Here is a 21854-nt window from a genome sequence, read left to right as displayed (position 1 = left end):
TGTTCCTTTGTTTGGTGGAAAACAGAATTTACGACTGGCAAATATGGAGAGATTTAGCTGAGATTTAGCTGAGGAGATCTTGAGGATCACTGAAGAGATTTCCAAGCAGGGCTCCACTCAGCTTGTAGCAAGGTGTGAGGAAGGAGATAAATTGAGGAGGGCTTGCTCAGCAAAGATAGACTAGCGTTTGACTAGGAGGTCCCAAGCCAATCCCAGTTGGGATTGAGAAAACAAGGCTATCTGTGGCTGATGAAGTGCACTCAGGAGAGAGGGCCAAGGGCGAGGCTGGGCAACCTTCTTGCGGAAGAGATGAGCCGGGGCCCCATGGATCCACTCAAACATCTCAGCAGAGCCAGGAACAGAGATGGGGTTTGGCAGGAGGGATCTAACAGCATGGGTCCCCATGATGTACACCACAGACCAGCACGGTTTTATGGAATGTTCTATCAGCAGAAACACCACCAGCTTCTCCTGAAGGAACAGAGACAGGAAGAAATGAAGGGAGGCTGTCCAAAACTTGCGAGATTCTAGAAGCAGGAAGTGGGCTTCCAGAGCTACCTGCAGGAAAACACCAGCTGTCCTTCAGGAACAAGGAAGAATGACTCCAAAGACATACATGTGGACATGGAGAGAGAGGTCAGAGAGGCTCAAGGCCAGGTCAGCAGAACCACCCCAAGAGCCCTAGGGACAAGGCACCAAGCCTCAGTGGATCTTCCAAGTCTTAATGGAACTTGTTCTGCTGAGTTTGGACTCACTTGGTGACCCTCTCTATTCCTTTCAGTTTCCCTCTATGGAAATGGGAATGTCTATCCTGTACCTGCCTCACCATGCTATTCTGGAAGAATATAGCTATTTTCTCTCTTCACAGGTCCACGGATGGAGTCTTTCTGTGTGTGGCCTCTACTCAGAGTCATACTTGTGCCTGAGGTGGATGATTTAGAGGATGAGATTTGGAACTTACAGGTGATGCTGCAATGGGTTAGGACTTTGGGGAACGTTGGGATAGGGCGAAGGCATTTTGCAGGTGGGACAGGGGGGCAAATGTTTACTACCTGGTAGGCAATGTCACTCTGTTGTTCAGAGTTTTATGAAAAATTTTTTTGGTCTATTTCCGGGAACTTCAGGATTGGCTTGACTAAAGGACCTCACCACTCACTAAAACAAAAACGGGAGGTCAAAACCTGTTGGTGTTTTAACTGGGATCACTTTAAATGTATATATTAACTTAGGAATAACTTAGCTGCTGCACTCAGATGCCTTCCCTCTGCCCCGGGTGGTGGATACTCATCTGAAAAGGAGGGATGAAGGAGAGGGAAACTGAATCTTACCTAAACTGAAATTTAGTGATTAAATGGAAGTTACCAACCACTTACTGTTTTTGCCTAATGGGGGAGATGGACAAGTGGTGGAAGATACCATCTGGACCCTCAAAGGTTCTTTTGTCGGAAATATGTTTCATGCAGTTAAAAATTACAAGACATGCAAGGAGGTAATACAGTATGGCTAAAACCAACAAGAAATAAACAAACAAGATAATAAAACTCTAAAAAACAAGTCTGACAGAGAATCCAGAAAATAACATTAGCAGACCTTGTAATAATTGTGATTAATATGCTGAAGGAAAAAAGAGAAAGATAGACATAAAAATGAATGAGAATTTTAACCAGAGAATTAGACATTATATAAAAGCAAAAGCCATAGCTTATAACTGAAAAATATGTATGTGAAATTAAGAACAGAATGGATGGGTTTAAGAACAGATTGGATAGAATAAGATTACTGAACTGGTCAATAGAAAATGTCCACAGTATAACACAGAGAAAAACAAGAATAGAAAAAGAACAGGAGAGACACGTTGGACTTACCCAAAGTTCCCAGTATGAGTGCAATTAGAGTCCAAATAGAAGGGAATTAAAATGGGGCAGAAAAAGTATGCAAAGAGATATTTTATCTGTAAACATTTCTTAGGTTTTAAAAAATATGGCAATGATATCAGCAAAATGGCAAAGTAGAAAATCCCAAGGACTGATTTCTACATATAACACACACACACACACATGCACACACACATGCACACACCAGAAGCCATATGAATCAATTTGTAAGAGCTCTGAAAACAGTAAAAGTTTATAGAAACCAAGCAATAGTCATCTTAACCCCATCCCCTGCCTGACCTGGTAATAATCTCAGTCTTAAACTGATAGCAACCTGCTTCCATTTTCCCATCAAGTTAGAGGAACAGACTTTTTTTCCCCAAGTTATTGTGTACATCTACTGTAATCTGAAAATTCCCAAAATACTGATGTAAGGCATTCATTTCCATCTTGCATAACTTAGAACACAAGTCGGAAAAGTAATGGGAACTGTTTGTAAAAGCTAGGAGAGCTATACTCACAGATGCCTGGAAAAAGAGATTACAAGTGGAGATACAGAATAGACCATCTGAGTCCCAGAGAATCTGGGATGTGACTCTTTTGGAAATTAGGATATTCGAAAGCAACCACATATAAGGGGAGAAATTAGAAAACCATGTCCATGCCCAGAAAAGATGTATGCTCAGAAAAGATCTGAGAGTACCTTAAACTTTCAGTAGGGTGAAAAATAACACAGAAAAATAAGCAGAGGATCAATTATGTGTGGGACAGTCCCAAAGTAAGCCAGCATAAGAATTATGGGAGTCCTAGGAAAAGACAAGAGAGAGGGATAGAAAGAGCATTTGAAGAAATGATCTAAAAATTTTTTCCAAATTGGATTAAAGACATAAATAACATAAGCCTAAGAAGTTCAACAAACTCCATGTTGAATAAACCCAAAGATAGTCACACTGAAACCCACTAATGAAGTTATCAAAAAACAAAGGCAAAGAGAGGATCTTGAAAGCAGCAAGAGAGACATGAGTCATCACATACAAGGGATCCTCAGGAAGATTGCCAGGCAATTTCGTACTGGAAACTTTGGAGGTCTGAAGGCTGTGGGATGGCATGTTCAGATAGCTGAAAGAAGAATGCTGTCAACTGAGAATTTTATAACCAGCAAAACTGTCCTTCATTTTTGAGGGGAAAATTAAAGAAATTAGGCACTTCTGGATAAGTAAAATCTGATAAAATTCCTGACCACAGACCTCTCCCACAAAAAATAGTATGTCCTTCAGATGGAAATAAAACAACTTTAGACAGCAAGTAGAACCCATAGGAAGATATAAAGATCTCTTGTGAAAGTAAACACATGAGCAAATACAAAAGTCACTTTGCTGAAAATCAAGGAAACCCGAAATGCCAAAACATCTTGAAAAAGAAGAACAAAACTGGAGGACTCTCATTTCCTGATTTTGAAATGTAGTCTACGCCCACAGTAATCACAGCAACATGGTATTGGAATAAAGATGGAAATACAAATGAATGGACTAGAGAGCCCAGAAATAAACTCATACATGTATCCTGAAATTATTTTTAGCGAGGTGCCAAAACCATTCAATGGGAGAGAAAACAGTCTTTTGAGCAAATGGTTCTGGGAAAACTGGATATCTACATGGTAAAGATGAGTTTGGGTTCTGACCTAATACCATATACAGACATTAGTTTGGAATGTATCAAAGACCTATATGAAAAGGCTAACATTATAAATGTCATACAGGAAAACGTAGGGAAAAGTCTTCATGACACTGGATTTGGTATTTCATGGAGGAGGACATGAAACGTATGGGCAAGAAGAGAAAATTAATTTGACTTCATCAACTTTAAAAACTTTGTGCACCAAAGACATTAGCAAGAATGGGAAAAATAACATAGAATGGGAGAAAATATTTTCAAATGATATATTTGATAATGGATTAATATTCAGAATATACAAATACTTCAACTCAAGAATAAAAAAATGAAGAGCCACAATTTAAAAAAAATAGGCAAGGACTTGAACAGACACTTCACCAGTGAAGATACACAAATAGCCAAAAATCACATGAAAAAGGCTCAAATTACTCATTATTGGAGAAATGCAAGACAAAGCAGAATGAGATAGCACTTCACACCCAGTAGGGTGTCTGTTATCAAAAAAGCTGAAAACAACAAGCGTTGGTAAGGACATGGAGGACCAGAAATCCATATGCACTTTTAAATGGCACAGCTGTTGTGTGAAATTGTTAGTTCCTCAAAGAGCTGGATGATGTGATCTAGCAATTCCACTTCTAGGTATTCACCACCCCCCTCCCCAAACTGAAAGTAATGACTCAGACAGATACTTGCACACCAACATTCACAGCAGTATTACTATTCACAGTAGCCAAGAGCTGAAAACAACACAAATGTCCATCAACAGAGGAATGCAAGAACAAATATGGTGTCTACATTCAATGGAATATTATTGTCTTTAAAAAGAATAAAATCTTAACACATGCTTTGTATGTGAACTTCAAAAATATTATGTTAAGTGTAATGAGCCAAACACAAAAGAACAAATATTACATGAATCTGCTTATGTGATGTACCAAGAATAATTAAGTGCATAGAGACAAAAAGTAGGAAAAAGGTTACCTGGGGCTGAGGGAAGGGGGAAATGGTAAGTTGCTGCTTAATGGTGTAGAGTGTCCTGAATGATGAGAAAGTTCTGGAAATGGATCATGGTGATTAACATTATAAAAGTTAATGCTTCTAAATTGTACAATTAAAAATGGTTAAAAGCATGCCTGGATGGCTCAGTCTGTTAAGTGTCCAACTCTTAAGCTCAGTTCAGGTCTTGATCTCAGGGCTGTGAGTTCAAGTCCTGTGTTGGGCTCTATGCTGGGTGTGGCGTTTACTTAAAAAAAAAAAAAAGGTTAAAATGGCAGCTGTTATGATAAATGATAAAATAGTATGTGTTATGTATATTTGGCCATAATAAAAAATACATGATTTAGAAATAATATATAGGACTTATATCTCTACTAAGGTCAAGTGAAATTAACATCTATTATTTTATTTAAATGAATGATTAGTCTTTCACAATAGACCAAATGATGCTAGTGTTTGTAATATTTCTTGAAAATAGCATTCCTATTTTGTAATTACTAAAGCTGTAAGAATTTTTTTTTCTCAAATGAATCCAGGAATATTTTTTTTCTCTTATTAAGCCAAATGATAATCATTTTTTGAAAGTTCGAAATGCTGATCATGAAAACATTATGATAATTACATCCAAAACTTTTATCCATTTCTTAGTAAATATTATGATTGAAGTAATCAACAAATGCCCAAACTGATATTTATAAGTAAAAATATTTTTGAAGAATCATATAGCTTGGAAATACTGAAAACAGCGATAATAAAATACCAAAAAATACACTTGGTAAAAAGAATCTGCACAAAAATATTGATAGCAGGTACAACTTTACATGATAAGAAGTTTTAGTTGGTAAAATATGGACAGATAACTAAAATTTTTTTTTAATTTTTTATTTATTTTTTATTTTTTTATAAACATATAATGTATTTTTATCCCCAGGGGTACAGGTCTGTGAATCACTAGGTTTACACACTTCACAGCACTCACCATAGCACATACCCTCCCCAATGTCCATAACCCCACTACCCCTCTCCCAACCCCCCCCCCAGCAACCCTCAGTTTGTTTTGTGAGATTAAGAGTCACTTATGGTTTGTCTCCCTCCCAATCCCATCTTGTTTCATTTATTCTTCTCCTATCCCCCTAACCCCCCATGTTGCATCTCCACATCCTCATATCAGGGAGATCATATGATAGTTGTCTTTCTCTGATTGACTTATTTCACTAAGCATGATACCCTCTAGTTCCATCCACGTCATCGCAAATGGCAAGATTTCATTTCTTTGGATGGCTGCATAGTATTCCATTGTATATATATACCACCTCTTCTTTATCCATTCACCTGTTGATGGACATCTAGGTTCTTTCCATAGTTTGGCTATTGTAGACATTGCTGCTATAAACATTCGGGTACACGTGCCCCTTCGGATCACTACGTTTGTATCTTTAGGGTAAATACCCAGTGGTGCAATTGCTGGGTCATAGGGTAGTTCTATTTTCAACATTTTGAGGAACCTCCATGCTGTTTTCCAGAGTGGCTGCACCAGCTTGCATTCCCACTGATAGTGTAGGAGGGTTCCCCTTTCTCCGCATCCTCGCCAGCATCTGTCATTTCCTGACTTGTTAATTTTAGCCATTCTGACTGGTGTGAGGTGATACCTCATTGTGGTTTTGATTTGTATTTCCCTGATGCCGAGTGATGTGGAGCACTTTTTCATATGTCTTTTGGCCATCTGGATGTCTTCTTTGCAGAAATGTCTGTTCAAACAAAAATATTTTGACAAAGTTGTAATGTTTAAGATCTTGGACAGTTGCACTTAGTTAACAACTGTGTGCAAAACAAAGTACACATTGACATAAAATAGACTTAGTGGGGGGAGGTGGGATTGGGAGAGGGGGAGCGGGCTATGGACATTGGGGAGGGGAGGCGAACCATAAGAGACTATGGACTCTGAAAAACAACCTGAGGGTTTTGAAGGGTCAGGGGTGGGAGGTTGGGGCAACCTGAGGGTTTTGAAGGGTCAGGGGTGGGAGGTTGGGGGAACAGGTGGTGGGTAATGGGGAGGGCACGTTTTGCATGGAGCACTGGGTGTTGTGCAAAAAGAATGAATACTGTTACACTGAAAAAATAAATAAAATGAAAAAAAAAACTTTAAGGAAAAAAAAATAGACTTAGTAAACTTTGAACAGTAAATCAAGTTTTTTTCTGAAGTATTAATTAAGGAATTGGAACCACTGAGAATACATTCAGTGAAAAAAGGTTTAGAAATTGGAAAGGTTTTATCGATAGCATCAAGGAAGACAGTATTAATTAGGTGAATATTTTAAGGAGAGAATTTTGAGATAATTTTGATTGATGTTTTCTATGCTTGTCTTAAATATGGAAGCAGCAAAGTCAACAAATTGCATCAAAATGGCAATAAGAAAACTTTGGAGCCAAGACATCTTGTAACATCAGGTTTTCTAGTATTTTGCACTAAATTTTGGAAGGCTTTCATGCGTCTCTGAGAAGCAAAGAGACAGACAATACACTTGCTTTTGAACCCTATTCCTAGCTCTGAGAACAAGAAAAGCATTTTGTTTCAGGGAAAAAAAATGCAGTTTACCAATTTGCTTTCCCTTAATGATTTTTTCAATTCGCAAAAGATCTGTATTATCATCTGTCCTCAATAAATTACTGTGGGATGATCTTGACTGAATTTCTATGTATTTCTCTAAGTTTAAAGAACTCTAGGAGAATAATTTGCTATTATAGAAATGACATGATCAACTATATCTTAAAATGTAATTCTGTATTTCACAAATTATGTGATCTCAATAAATTATTACAACTTCTCAAACTTCTAAGTCTTCTGGTTCACAGAGGGAGCAACACTTCCCTCATACATTTAATGTAAAGATTAAATAGAACATGATTTGTAAGTTGTTTGGCATATCAAATATTACTTCATAAATCACCATTTGTCTTCCTTCCTATAAGAAGAATTGTGGACTAAAGCCAGTTCATCAGTTCTTTATCTAGATAAACCTCTGTTCAGTTTCACATTCAAATATCTTTATACTCATATTCCAAATTCAATATTTAACTGATCTCATTGTTAAGTTACATTGTATCTTACATGCCTGACTCTCGTTCAGGTGGGCTGTTTGAAGGCAAGGGGGGAAGTCAGATTGCTAGTTCGAGGAGCATTTGTTGTTTGGACCCATGAGTCAAGGAGAGAGGCAAGGCTCATGCGAGCAGAATGGGTTGTCCTGTTGGCATGGAGGATCCTTGTTAAATTGGGGAAGTGTGGGGATCCAACACAACTTGAAGAGCTCGGGTACCTTACTGTCTCCTTTGATTGCCACGTAGTCATGTAACAAACTATTAGCAGAATTGTCCAATCCAAGGTTACTAGCTAAAGCAGAATTTTATCTCAGAGGGTATATTTATATTTATATTTTATATATATGTATGTGTGTGTGTGTGTGGTTTGTTTTGTTTTGTTTATGTACGTGTTTCCTAAATTCCTAAGCATAAGGTAGAACACAGAAAAGAATATGTGCCGTGGGAAATAAAATGATCACACTTCTTAGGAAAAGAGTTTTCTGAAAAGAATTGTGTGGATTGGTGGCTATTTTTCTTGAATGGCAAGACGCTGGATGTTGTAAAAGAGTAGCTTCAACAGCATCAGGTATCAACAAAAATGTGACATTAATGGGTGAACCATCATGATAAATAATTCCTTTTTCACAGTTCCAAAAAGTTTCAGTGGAAGCACACTCCAAAGGAAGATATTATTACAACACGTTAGAGGTCAGAAATGACAAGTTAATGGTAATAAAATTCAGGAGGAAGAGCAAGGAAAATTAAATCTGCAGTCTGGAGTTTGGTTTTTTAGCTGTTTCGTCTTAGGTCAGTCTCAAACATACTAGCTGACTTTCCTTATTTGAATAAAAAGGGAATTAGAGCACATTCAGTTTGCAAATTCAAATGACTTTAAGTTTCAGGCAGGTTAAAATAAATAATGATTAGTTCTTTGACAGCCAGGATACATTTTCACAATGAAAGAAAAAGCCAATTTCCACACCTATGTCAGGACTTGGAAATGGCTGGCTGGCTCTTGCCTGGTGCTTGCACAGACGAAATGAAGTCAGAACGTGTGTGTGTGTGTGTGTGTGTGTGTACACAAACGTGCATAGCTAATTAAAATACATTCCAGAACATTGCATTTTATGATGGAATATTCTTTAGGGTGAATTCAAGTTTTAAAATTCCGTGATTTTGTAACTTTTCTTTAACTAAAACATCTTTTTTTTTAAAGATTTTATTTATTTATTTGACAGAGAGAGATCACAAGTAGGGAGAGAGGCAGGCAGAGAAAGAGAGAGGAGGAAGCAGGCTCCCTGCCAAGCAGAGAGCCCAATCCGGGGCTCGATCCCAGGACCCTGGGATCATGACCCGAGTGAAAGGCAGAGGCTTTAACCCACTGAGCCACCCAGGCGCCCCTAACTAAAACATCTTTACCAAAGGAGTTTGAAGCTGACTCCTCCTTTTTCTGGTTTCACAACTCTTTTACAGTTTTACCTCTTAAATGAAAAAGAGAATGCACAGAAATTGAAGAAGTTTTGAAATAACTGTTCCCCTCCCATGCCCCCTCAATCGGGATCAATGTGAACATTATTGCACCTGACTTCATTTCATTCTCTAAGAATTGGTTTTTTTAAATCAATTTTGAAGGGATATAATTCGCATATAATAAAATCCTCCCACATAAAGTGCACATTTAATTTTTTAGTAGATTAATAGAGTTGTGCATTTCCACTGGTTATATGATTTTAGAGTGTTTTCCACCAAAAAGAAGTTCCATATAAATGAGCAGCCTTTCCCTGTCTCCCAGCATTGCACTACCCAGGCTCTGGCAAACACTAATCCACTTTCTGTTTCCACAGATTTTCCTATTCTGGAAATTTCGTGTGAATGGAATCCTACAAGATGTAGGGTCTTGTTTCTGGTTTTGCTGTGGTCTGGCATCTTTCACTAGTGTCATGCTTCAGGTCCAACCATACTGTGGCATGTGTCACTACTTCATTCCTTTTTATTGTGGAACAAGATTCCTCTGTATAGATGTACCATATTGTGTCCATTCAACATTCATCAGTTTATGGGCATCTGGGACATTTCCACTTTTTAGCCATATGGATAATGCTGCTTTGAGTTTGGAGAGATCATTGTACAGAGATTTCTTGAGTTTCTACTATGTATAAGCACGACAAGCTAAACAGTGAGAATACAAAAAGTCATAACCCTGTCCTCATATGCCCACAGACTACTGTCTAACAGCTAACAGGTAAGTGGAAAAGGAACCATACACAAAAAACTGTGACCCACAGAGAGCTTCAAAAGAAACAGGCCAGATTTGAAAGACAGTCATTGAAGGATCCCACTTTAATGAGATCCCAGAGGGAGCCAAGTCATGCAATGGCTGAGGGAAGAACATCATGGGTGGCATGCGTGAATCATAATTGAAAGATGCATCATTGGGAAGAGCTCGATTTCTCTGTGAAACTGAAAAATGGCATCCCTGACAACAGCTGAGTGAAAGGAAGATGAACAGCACAGGTAAATGGAGACAAAGCTGTCGAGATGTTTCTGCCCAAGAATTCATCTGCATCACATTCTCAATTAAATGATAAATCCTTGAGGGGTTCTTGACAGGGAACGAGACCACCTTGTTTACATTTTAAATAATCTGTTGTCCTTGGAAAACCTGTTAGGGGGATCTGAGAGAAAAACTGGACAGACAATTTAGTAGGAATCTATTACAATTTCCAAGTGAGAGATGAAATGGTCTTGGATTCCAGATGAGTCAGTGGGTATGGAAAGTGCAAAGAGATGTGGGATTTGCTTTGGGTTTGGGGAAATAGGGTCATAGCAGTGGTCTCCAATGGCGTCTCATCTATCCACACTCTTCTGTGGTCCCTCTCTGACTCTGGACTTGGCCAGCTGACATGTTGTGAATAACAAGACATTGTCAAATACGATGCAAACAAGGACTTGGAATGTGCCTTCTTCGTGGTGTTTGCCCTTTCTTGCCGCCCTTAGATCGCCATGGGAAGAAGCCAAAGCTGGCCTCCCAAATGATTGGATTACATATATGTATTGGAATACATATATGTATTGGGCTACATATATGTAGCAGATACAGGCTGTCATAGCTTGGGTACCACCAGACACTAGCCAACCCCCCAGCTAATGCTGCCACTGGAATGCATTCCCTAAGACCAAGAGAAGAGCCCATGCAGTTGCATCTGGGCCAAACTGCTGACCTGTGGAACTGTGAGCTAATGAAGTGTTTGTTTTCTTAAGCTACAAAGTTTTGGGGTCGTTTTTTACACAGCTGGGTAACTGATAGTGAGACAGAATTAGCTGACGGTATAGATACATCTGGGGAAATAGTGAGCCAAATATGTTACGGAGGTTTCTGCTCCAGTGGCTGGGTTGATAGTTTGACATCTGGAAGTGGGAGTGGGGACAGGACTAGGGGGATCAAAGGTGTGGATTTAGACGTGTTAATTCTTACATAGTTACAACCTACAGATATAAATTAGGGAAGCTGCAAGATAAAGTTGGCAGGATAAAGTCAGAACAATAAGCTTATTTTGCATACTTAAGCTTTTGTAAGCCTATATTTAAAAATGCACTTTAGAAGAAAATTTTCATTTTTTTATGGGTTACCTATTAGTTTCTTGTGAACAGCAGTGTATGATTTGAAAAATGCTGAATATTCCAATCCCTTGACTTTACAAAGGATTACCAATGCTAGAGAAGTGGAGTAACTTGTCTGAGATCATAGAGCTCATTACTGAAGTTCCTGACCCACAAGCCTGAGTCTCTTGGCCCCTTGGCCCCTTCTTCATGGCACATGCTCCCATTAAGTTAGCCTCTTCATCAGACACTCATATTACTCCCAGAGAAGTCAGGTAACATTAATAAGACAGTGTAGACAGTACATACGGCGAACACAAGAAGGCAGATGCGCAGCCTCTGCACTGGGTACATGATGAGAGGGACCCTAGTGGTGTGGCCTAATGGAGAATCTCATACCTCATCCTACAGAGGCATCTGCTCCCACTTTTAACCTGCTGCTGCCAAGATGAGTAGATCTTAATTTTTTTAAATAAGGAAACTGATCATCTACATTTCTAAATTCCTGCCAGTTAACATGCAGTGTGATACTCGTTTCCAGTGTACAATTTAGTGACTCAAGACTTCCACACAACACCCAGTGCTCATCACAACTGGTGCACCCCTTACTCCCCATCACCTGTTCCCCCATCCCTCCACCCACCTCCCTTGGTGTTGGGAAAACTGGACGGTTGCCTGCAAGAGGATGGAACGGGTCCACTGCCTTACACCACACACAAAAATAAATTCAGAATGGAGGAAAGACCTGAATGTGAGACCTGAAACTGTAAAATCCTAGAAGAGAACACTCGCAGTAACCTCTTTGATATTGGTTGCAGCAACTTCTTTCTGGATGTGTCTTCAGAGGGAAGGGAAACAAAAGCAAAAATAAACCACAGGACCTCATCAAGATAAAAAGCTTCTCTACAGTGAAAGGAACAATCAGCAGACTAAAGGGTGATCTGTGGAACAGGAGAAGGTATTCGCAAGTGACACACCTCAGAAAGGGTTAGTATCCAAAATATATAAAGAACATACAAAACTCAGTACCCAAAATGTGAATAATCCAATTAGAAATGGGCAGAAGACACAAATATATATCCTTCCAAAGAACACACACAGGTGGCCAAGAGACACATGAAAGATGCCCAATATCCCTCACCATCAGGGAAACGCAGATCGAAACCACAATGAGGTATCACCTCACACCTGTCGGAATGGCAAAAAGTAACACAAGAAACAACAAGTGTTGGTGAGAATGTGGAGAAAGAGGAACCTTCTTGCACCGCTGGTGGGAAGGCAAACTGATGCAGCCGCTCTGAAGAACAGTATGGGGGCTCCTCAGAAGGTTAGAAAGAGAACCACCCCACCTCCCAGCAACTGCACCACTAGCCATTTACCCAAAGAAGACAAAAATACTAATTGAAAGAAATACATGCACCCTGATGTTTATAGCAGCATTATCCACAATAGTCAGATTATGGAAGTTGGTAATTTGTATTTTTATTAAAAATTTCCTTTTTAAATACAGATAGAAAATTCATTGTGAAGAACAAGAACAAAACAAAACAGGGAGTGGAGCCAGTCTCTGGGCAGCCAATCTCAAGCTCAGGAGTGACATAGGCCTAAGAATATCCTGTTCCGGTAGAGAAAGGAAAGCACTGGCCCATGGTGCATAGGGGTCTGTCCATGTGAGGACCCCCCCAGAGGCCATGTCAGTCCCTGCAGGTGACTCTGGAGAACCTGAGCTACTCCTGAGGATACTCCACTGTCTAAAACCCAGAGGTCCTAATAACAACCTATTGCAATCTATACACAGAAAATTATAAAGTACTCATGAAAGAAATTGAGGAAGACACAAAGAAATGGAAAAATGTTCCATGCTCCTGGATTGGAAGAATAAATATTGTGAAAATGTCCATGCTACCGAAAGCAATCTACACATTTAATGCAATCCCTATCAAAATACCATCCATTTTTTTCAAAGAAATGGAACAAATAATCCTCAAATTTATATGGAACCAGAAAAGACCTCGAATAGCCAAAGGAATATTGAAAAAGAAAGCCAAAGTTGGTGGCATCACAATTCCGGACTTCAAGCTCTATTACAAAGCTGTCATCATCAAGACAACATGGTACTGGCACAAAAACAGACACATAGATCAGTGGAACAGAATAGAGAGCCCAGAAATCGACCCTCAACTCTATGGTCAACTAATCTTCGACAAAGCAGGAAAGAATGTCCAATGGAAAAAAGCCTCTTCAATAAATGGTGCTGGGAAAATTGGACAGCCACATGCAGAAAAATGAAATTGGACCACTTCCTTACACCACACATGAAAATAGACTCAAAATGGATGAAGGACCTCAATGTGAGAAAGGAATCCATCAAAATCCTTGAGGAGAATGCAGGCAGCAACCTCTTCGACCTCAGCCGTAGCAACATCTTCCTAGGAACAACGGCAAAGGCAAGGGAAGCAAGGGCAAAAATGAACTATTGGGATTTCATCAAGATCAAAAGCTTTTGCACAGCAAAGGAAACAGTTAACAAAACCAAAAGACAACTGACAGAATGGGAGAAGATATTTGCAAACGACATATCAGATAAAGGGCTAGTATCCAAAATCTATAAGGAACTTAGCAAACTCAACACCCAAAGAACAAACAATCCAATCAAGAAAAGGGCAGAGGACATGAACAGACATTTCTGCAAAGAAGACATCCAGATGGCCAACAGACACACGAAAAAGTGCTCCACGTCACTCGGCATCAAGGAAATACAAATCAAAACCACAATGAGATATCACCTCACACCAGTCAGAATGGCTAAAATTAACAAGTCAGGAAATGACAGATGCTGGCGAGGATGTGGAGAACGGGGAACCCTCCTCCACTGTTGGTGGGAATGCAAGCTGGTGCAACCACTCTGGAAAACAGCATGGAGGTTCCTCAAAATGTTGAAAATAGAACTACCCTATGACCCAGCAATTGCACTACTGGGTATTTACCCTAAAGATACAGACGTAGTGATCCGAAGGGGCACGTGCACCCGAATGTTTATAGCAGCAATGTCTACAATAGCCAAACTATGGGAAGAACCTAGATGTCCATCAACAGATGAATGGATAAAGAAGATGTGGTATATATACACAATGGAATACTATGCAGCCATCAAAAGAAATGAAATCTTGCGGGGCGCCTGGGTGGCTCAGTGGGTTAAGCCGCTGCCTTCAGCTCAGGTCATGATCTCAGGTCCTGGGATCAAGTCCCACATCAGGCTCTCTGCTCAGCAGGGAGCCTGCTTCCCTTTCTCTCTCTCTGCCTGCCTCTCTATCTACCTGTGATCTCTCTCTGTCAAATAAATAAATAAAATCTTTAAAAAAAAAAAAAAGAAATGAAATCTTGCCATTTGCGACGACGTGGATGGAACTAGAGCGTATCATGCTTAGTGAAATAAGTCAATCGGAGAAAGACAACTATCATATGATCTCCCTGATATGAGGACATGGAGAAGCAACATGGGGGGTTAGGGGGATAGGAGAAGAATAAATGAAACAAGATGGGATTGGGAGGGAGACAAACCATAAATGACTCTTAATCTCACAAAACAAACTGGGGGTTGCTGGGGGGAGGTGGGATTGGGAGAGGGGGAGGGGGCTATGGACATTGGGGAGGGGAGGCGAACCATAAGAGACTATGGACTCTGAAAAACAACCTGAGGGTTTTGAAGGGTCAGGGGTGGGAGGTTGGGGGAACAGGTGGTGGGTAATAGGGAGGGCATGTTTTGCATGGAGCACTGGGTGTTGTGCAAAAACAATGAATACTGTTATGCTGAAAAAAATAAATAAAATGGGAAAAAAAAAAAACTTATTCCCTGAAGCATTTAGGAGTCTGTATTCTTAGAATCCCTAAATCGGAAACGTGAAGTTCTTAGATATTAATGATTCATCAAGAAGTAAATACCTGTCTTTTCCCCCAAACAAGTATGTTATCTAATTAAAGTGTGTGAATTAAGTGTCCTTCAACGTTCAAGGCAAATGTATGTATGCTCCAGATTTCTGAAGTCTAATTACCGTGAATAGTCAAAACAATCTTGAGAAAGAAGGACAAAGCTAGAGATATAATTCTAGATTTCAAACTATACCACCAAGCTACAGTAACCAAAACATTATGGTACAGGCACGAAAACAAACACAGAGATCCATGGCATAGAAGTGAGAGTGCAGAAATAGACCCATGATTGTATAGTTAATTAATCTATGGCAATGCAGGCAAGAATATACAATGGTGAAAAGACAGTCTCTTCAATGACTGTTGGGAAAACTGGGCGGCCACATGCAAAAGAATGGAACTGGACCACTTTGTTACACCACACACAAATATAAACTCAAAATGTATTAAAGACCTCAAAATATGAGAGCTGAAACCATAAAACTCCTAGAAGCAGGGCGCCTGGGTGGCTCAGTGGGTTAATGCCTCCGCCTTTGGCTCAGGTCATGATTTCAGGGTCCTGGGATCGAGTCCTGCATCAGACTCTCTGCTCAGCCAGGAGCCTGCTTCCTCCTCTCTCTCTGCCTGCCTCTCTGCCTACTTGTGATTTCTCTCTGTCAAATAAATAAATAAATAAATAAATCTAAAAAAAAAAAAAACCAGCTCCTAGAAGCAAACATAAGCAATAAACTCTTGCCCATCAGCCTTAGCAATATTTTTCTGGATATGCCTCCTCAGCAAGGGAAACAAAAGCAAAAATAAACTATTGGGACTACATCAAACTCAGAAAGTTTCACCCCATCAACAAACAAAAAGGCAACCTTTTGAGTGAGAGAGGATATTTGCAAATGATATATCTGATAAGAGCTTAATAACCAAAATATATAAAGAGTGAATACAACACAACATCAGAAAATAAATAAAAAATTTAAAAATGAGCACTGAATCTGCACAGATGTTTTCCCAAGAGACCATCCAGATGGTCAACAGACACATGAAAAGATGCTCATGACTCACCATCAGGGAAAGGCAGATAAGAACCACGATGAGATCTCATCTCACTCCACTTAAAATGGCTAGTATCAAAAAGACCGGAAATAGGAAGTGTTAGGGAGAATGTGGTGAAAAGGGAAGCTTTATGCACTATTGGTGGGAATGTAAACTGGTGCATCAACTATGCAAACAGTATGGAAATTCCCCCAAAAAATTTAAGAATAGAAATGACATATGATCCAGTAATTCCACTTCTGGGTATTTATCCAAGAAAAATAAAAACATGAGTTCAAAAGGATACATGCACCTGATGTTTATTGCAAGCATTATTTACAACAGTCAAGACATGGAAGGAACCTGAGTAGTCATAACAGATGGGTAGACAAGGAAGATGTGGTATACATACATACAACGGTAGACTGCTCAGCTATAAAAGAGATGAAATCTTGCTAGTTGATAGAACACGGATGGACCTAGAAGGTATTATGCTCAGTGAAATAATTCAGATGGAGAAAGACAAATACCATATGATTTCATTTGAATGTTGAATCTAAAAAACAAACAAACAAACAAATGAGCCAACAAAAGACAATAAAAAAACAGACTTTCAAAGAAGAAATAACACCAATTCTCCTGAAGCTGTTTCAAAAAATTGAAGCAGAAGGAAAACTTCCAGACTCTTTTTATGAAGCCAGCATTACCCTGATCCCCAAACCAGGCAAAGACCCTACCAAAAAGGAGAATTTCAGACCAATATCACTGATGAATATGGATGCTAAGATTCTCAACTAGATCCTAGCAAACAGGATCCAGCAGCACATTAAAAAGATTATCCACCATGACCAGGTGGGATTCATCCCTGGGTTGCAAGGTTGGTTCAACATTCGCAAATCAATCAGTGATAGAACACATCAATAAGAGAAGAGAGAAGAACCACATCGTCCTCTCAATTGATGCAGAAAAAGCATTTGACAAAATCCAGCATCCATTCCTGATGAAAACGCTTCAAAGTATAGGGATAGAGGGAACATTCCTGAACTTCATAAAATCTATCTATGAAAGACCCACAGCAAATATAATCTGCAATGGACAAAAGCTTGCAGCCTTCCCGTTGAGATCAGGAACACGACAAGGATGCCCACTCTCACCACTCTTGTTCAACATAGTGTTAGAAGTCTTAACAATGGCAATCAGACAACAAAGAGAAATAAAACTATCCAAATTGGAAATGAAGAATTCAAACTCTCTCTCTTCGCAGATGACATGATTCTTTATAGGGAAAACCCCAAAGACTCCACCCCAAACTACTAGAACTCATTCAGCAATTCAGTAACATGGCAGGATACAAAGTCAATGTACAGAAATCAGAGGCTTTCTTATACATTAACAATGAAAATACAGAAAGGGAAATTAGAGAATCCATTCCATTTACTATAGCACCAAGAACCATAAGATACCTGGGAATAAACCTAACCAAAGAGGTAAAGGATCTCTACTCAAGGAACTACAGAACACTCATGAAAGAAATTGAAGAAGACACAAAAAGATGGAAGACCATTCCATGCTCTTGGATTGGAAGAATAAACATTGTTAAAATGTCTATAGTGCCTAGAGCAATCTATACTTTTAATGCCATTCTGATCAAAATTCCACCGGTAGTTTTCAAAGAGCTGGAGAAAATAATCCTAAAATTTGTATGGAATCCAAAGAGACCCCGAATTGCTAAGGAAATGCTGAAAAACAAAAACAAAACTGGCAGCATCACGTTACCTGATTTCAAGCTTTACTACAAAGCTGTGATCACCAAGATAGCATGATACTGTCATAAAAATAGACACATAGACCAGTGGAACAGAGTGGAGAGCCCAGATATGGACCCTCAACTCTATGGTCAAATAATCTTCGACAAAACAGGAAAAAATATACAGTGGAAAAAAAACAGTCTTTTCAATAAATGGTGCTGGGAAAACTGGACAGCTATATGTAGAAGAATGAAACTCAGCCATTCTCTTACACCGTACACAAAGATAAAATCGAAATGGATAAAAGACCTCAACATGAGACAGGAATCCATCAGAATCCTAGAGGAGAACATAGGCAGTAACCTTTTCGATATCAGCCACAGCAACTTCTTTCAAGATATATCTCCAAAGGCAAAGGAAACAAAAGCGAAAATGAAGTTTTGGGACTTCATCAAGATCAAAAGCTTCTGCACAGCAAAGGAAACACTCAACAAAACAAAAAGGCAACCCACGGAATGGGAGAAGATATTTGTAAATGATGGTACAGACAAAAGGTTGATATCCAGGATCTATAAAGAACCCCTCAAACTGAACACACACAAAACAGATAATCATATCAAAAAATGGTCAGAAGATATGAACAGACACTTCTCCAATGAAGACATACAAGTGGCTCTCAGACACATGAAAAAATGCTCATCATCACTAGCCATCAGGGAGTTTCAAATTAAAACCACATTGAGATATCAACTTATACCAGTTAGAATGGCCAAAACTAGCAAGACAGGAAGCAACGTGTGTTGGAGAGGATGTGGAGAAAGGGGAACCCTCTTACACTGTTGGTGGGAATGCAAGTTGGTGCAGCCACTCTGGAGAACAGTGTGGAGATTCCTCAAGAAATTAAGAATAGAGCTTCCCTATGACCCTGCAATTGCACTGCTGGGTATTTACCCCAAAGATACAGATGGAGTGAAAAGTAGGGCCATTTGTACCCCAATGTTTATTGCAGCAATGGCTACGGTCGCCAAACTGTGGAAAGAACCAAGATGCCCTTCAACGGATGAATGGATAAGGAAGATGTGGTCCATATACACGATGGAGTGTTATGCCTCCATCAGAAAGGATGAATACCCAACTTTTGTAGCAACATGGACAGGACTGGAAGAGATTATACTGAGTGAAATAAGTCAAGCAGAGAGAGTCAAGTATCATATGGTCTCACTTATTTGTGGAGCATAACAAATAACATGGAGGACATGGGGAGATGGAGAGGAGAAGGGAGTTGAGGGAAATTGGAAGGGGAGGTGAACCATGGGAGACTATGGGCTTTGAAAAAGAAACTGAGGGTTTTGAAGGGGCGGGGGGTGGGAGGTTGGGGAACCAGATGGTGGGTAATAGGGAGGGCACGTATTGCATGGAGCACTGGGTGTGGTGCAAAAACAATGAATACTGTTACGCTGAAAAGAAATTTAAAAAATTATTTTAAAAAATGCAGTTGACATATTGTATTAGTTTTCGGTGTATAATAGAGTGAGTCAGCCGTTACATACATTATGAAACACCCTCCCTGAATGGTGTCATTGCCACGTGTCACCACACAAACTTATTACAATATTATTGACTATATTCTCCATGCTGTATTTTTCATCCATAGCATTTATTTTATAATCGGAAGTCTGTACCTCTCAATCCCATTCACATGGATTTTTAAAAATTTTTTTAATTTTTATTTATTTATTTTTTCAGCATAACAGTATTTTTTCTTCTCATTTAGTACTCTGAATATATTTTGCCAGCCCTTCCTGGCTTGCCATGTCTCTGTGGGCAGGTCTGACGTTATTCTAATGGGCTTTCCTCTATATGTAAGGAGCTTCTTTGTCCTAGCTGCTTTCAAGAGGGTCTGGCTACAATTATAATTCTTCATTCTAACTATTAGGTGTCTCGAGGACTTTCGAGAATCTAAAATCTTGGGGGGGAACCGTTCTGCCTTTAGTACATGAACACTGTTTCCATTCGTGAGATTGGGAAATTTTTCATAGACAACTTGTTCCACTATATCTTCTAGGCTTCTTTCTTTCTCCTCCCCTTCAGGGATTCCAATAATTCTGACATTGGAACATTTCATGGCATCCTTTCCCTGATTCTGTTTTTGTGGCTTCTGAGCTGTTTGTTCAAGGCTTCCTCCTGATCCTTTCTCTCTATCTGTTTGTCCTCCAGATCACTAATTCTATCTTCTGTCTCAGTTACCCTAGCTTTTAGAGAATTTAGATTAGATTGGAACTCATTGAGAGCATTTTGAACATCATCCCTGGTGGCTTTCAGTTCTGCCCTAACATTGTGAACATCATCCCTGGTGGCTTTCAGTTCTGCCCTAATCAATTCCGTTTGGTCATCCATGGCTTTCTCCAACCTAGCTATTGCCTGGAGAATTGTTAGCCTGAATTCCTTTTCTGACATATTGTCTATGTCGATAGCCATTAGCTCTGTTGCAGAAGGTCCATCTTCTGTATTTTTCTTCTGTTGGGCATTCCTCCTCCTAGTCATTTTGGTGAGAGATTACTGAATGGATGCAGCTGGATGTATCAACTGTGGTGCAGTCAAGGTGCACCCTGGAATGCTTCTGTGCAATCAGGATTCCCCACCCAAATGAGAGAAAAAAGAAAAGAAAAAGAAACAGAGAAAAAGAGAGAGAGAGAGACAGGGGGAAAAGGGAAGATAAAAGAGAAGGCTCAGGGGCGCCTGGGTGGCTCAGTGGGTTAAAGCCTCTGCCTTCGGCTCAGGTCATGATCTCAGGGTCCTGGGATCGAACCCCACATCGGGCTCTCTGCTCAGCAGCGAACCTGCTTTCCCCCCTCTCTCTCTGCCTGCCTCTCTGCCTACTTGTGATCTCTGTCTGTCAAATAAATAAACAAAATCTTTAAAAAAAAAAAAAAAGAGAGAAGGCTCAGCCCAAATGGGCCCCAGGGTAAGATTTATGAAGTATACAAACAAAAACAGACAAACAAAAAGACTGATAAAAGTATATGACAAGAGAAAAAAATATATATATATATATATAAAAGCAAAAAAAGGAAGAACCTTGTCAAAAAGAACCCCAAGTATAAGATTTATATACTATCAGGACAAACACAAATACACAGAAACACTGGTGGAAGGAAAAGATGGGAGAGTGGTTATAAATTCTCAGTGTGGGCGAGGAAGGTTATTTTGATTCCTCCTGGATGTATCTTGATGTCTTTGTTAAGGGACTCAACTTTCCTAAGATAAAGGGGGATTAAAAATTGGTTTGCCTATAGGGGTAGCATTGATTGGGGAAAGGGGATTACCTTGAAGTTTAACTCTATATGTATATTAGAAAATAAAAATTAAAACAGAATAAGCTAGACTAAACTAAACTAAAATTTAAGAACATTTTTTTAAAAATAGGAAAGCAAAAGAAAAACACGGATGTATGTATCAAAAAGTTCAGGTTAGAAGGTGATTAGGTAATTTGATGTACTGGACATCTCACTGTGATGGTAAATAGGTTAGAAAATTATCTATATGTATAAAAAATGAACCAGAATAGTGGTAATGAGTTAAAAATAAAAGTTGTATCTATGAAGTAGTGGTGGTTGTTCTCTTGTCATCTTTTATTTTTTTCTTCCTTCCTGGTTGGTTTTCTGGGGGAGGGGCCTGCCATGTGGGTTTTCAGTCAATGATGTTCCCTGAGTTAGGTCCTCCTGCCCCCCTTAAGGGGGTGGGCTCTGAGGAAACCGTTTTTTTTCAGGCTTTTGTTCTCTGGAGGTTTTTGTTTGTTCATCTGTTTTCTCTCGCCTTGACATCTTTTGATGGTTTTTGGAGGTTTAGAGGAGAGCAAACTGCACCCTGACCTCCCTCTCAGAGAGAAGCCTCAGAATGCTCTGCAGAGCTGCTGGCAGAGTAGGTT

General features: G+C 39.5%; 1 pseudogene; it reads right to left on the bottom strand.

Moving 5' to 3' along the window:
• The window catches only part of LOC123946460, a 54546-nt pseudogene that overhangs the window by 21304 nt on the left and 11388 nt on the right, over window positions 1–21854 (bottom strand).

The sequence above is a fragment of the Meles meles genome, chromosome 7 (genome assembly GCF_922984935.1).
Source record: "Meles meles chromosome 7, mMelMel3.1 paternal haplotype, whole genome shotgun sequence".
In the NCBI taxonomy this organism is placed as follows: domain Eukaryota; kingdom Metazoa; phylum Chordata; class Mammalia; order Carnivora; family Mustelidae; genus Meles; species Meles meles.
The sequence above is the reverse complement of the archived record's forward strand: the minus strand, read 5'-3'. Positions and strand labels throughout refer to the sequence as shown.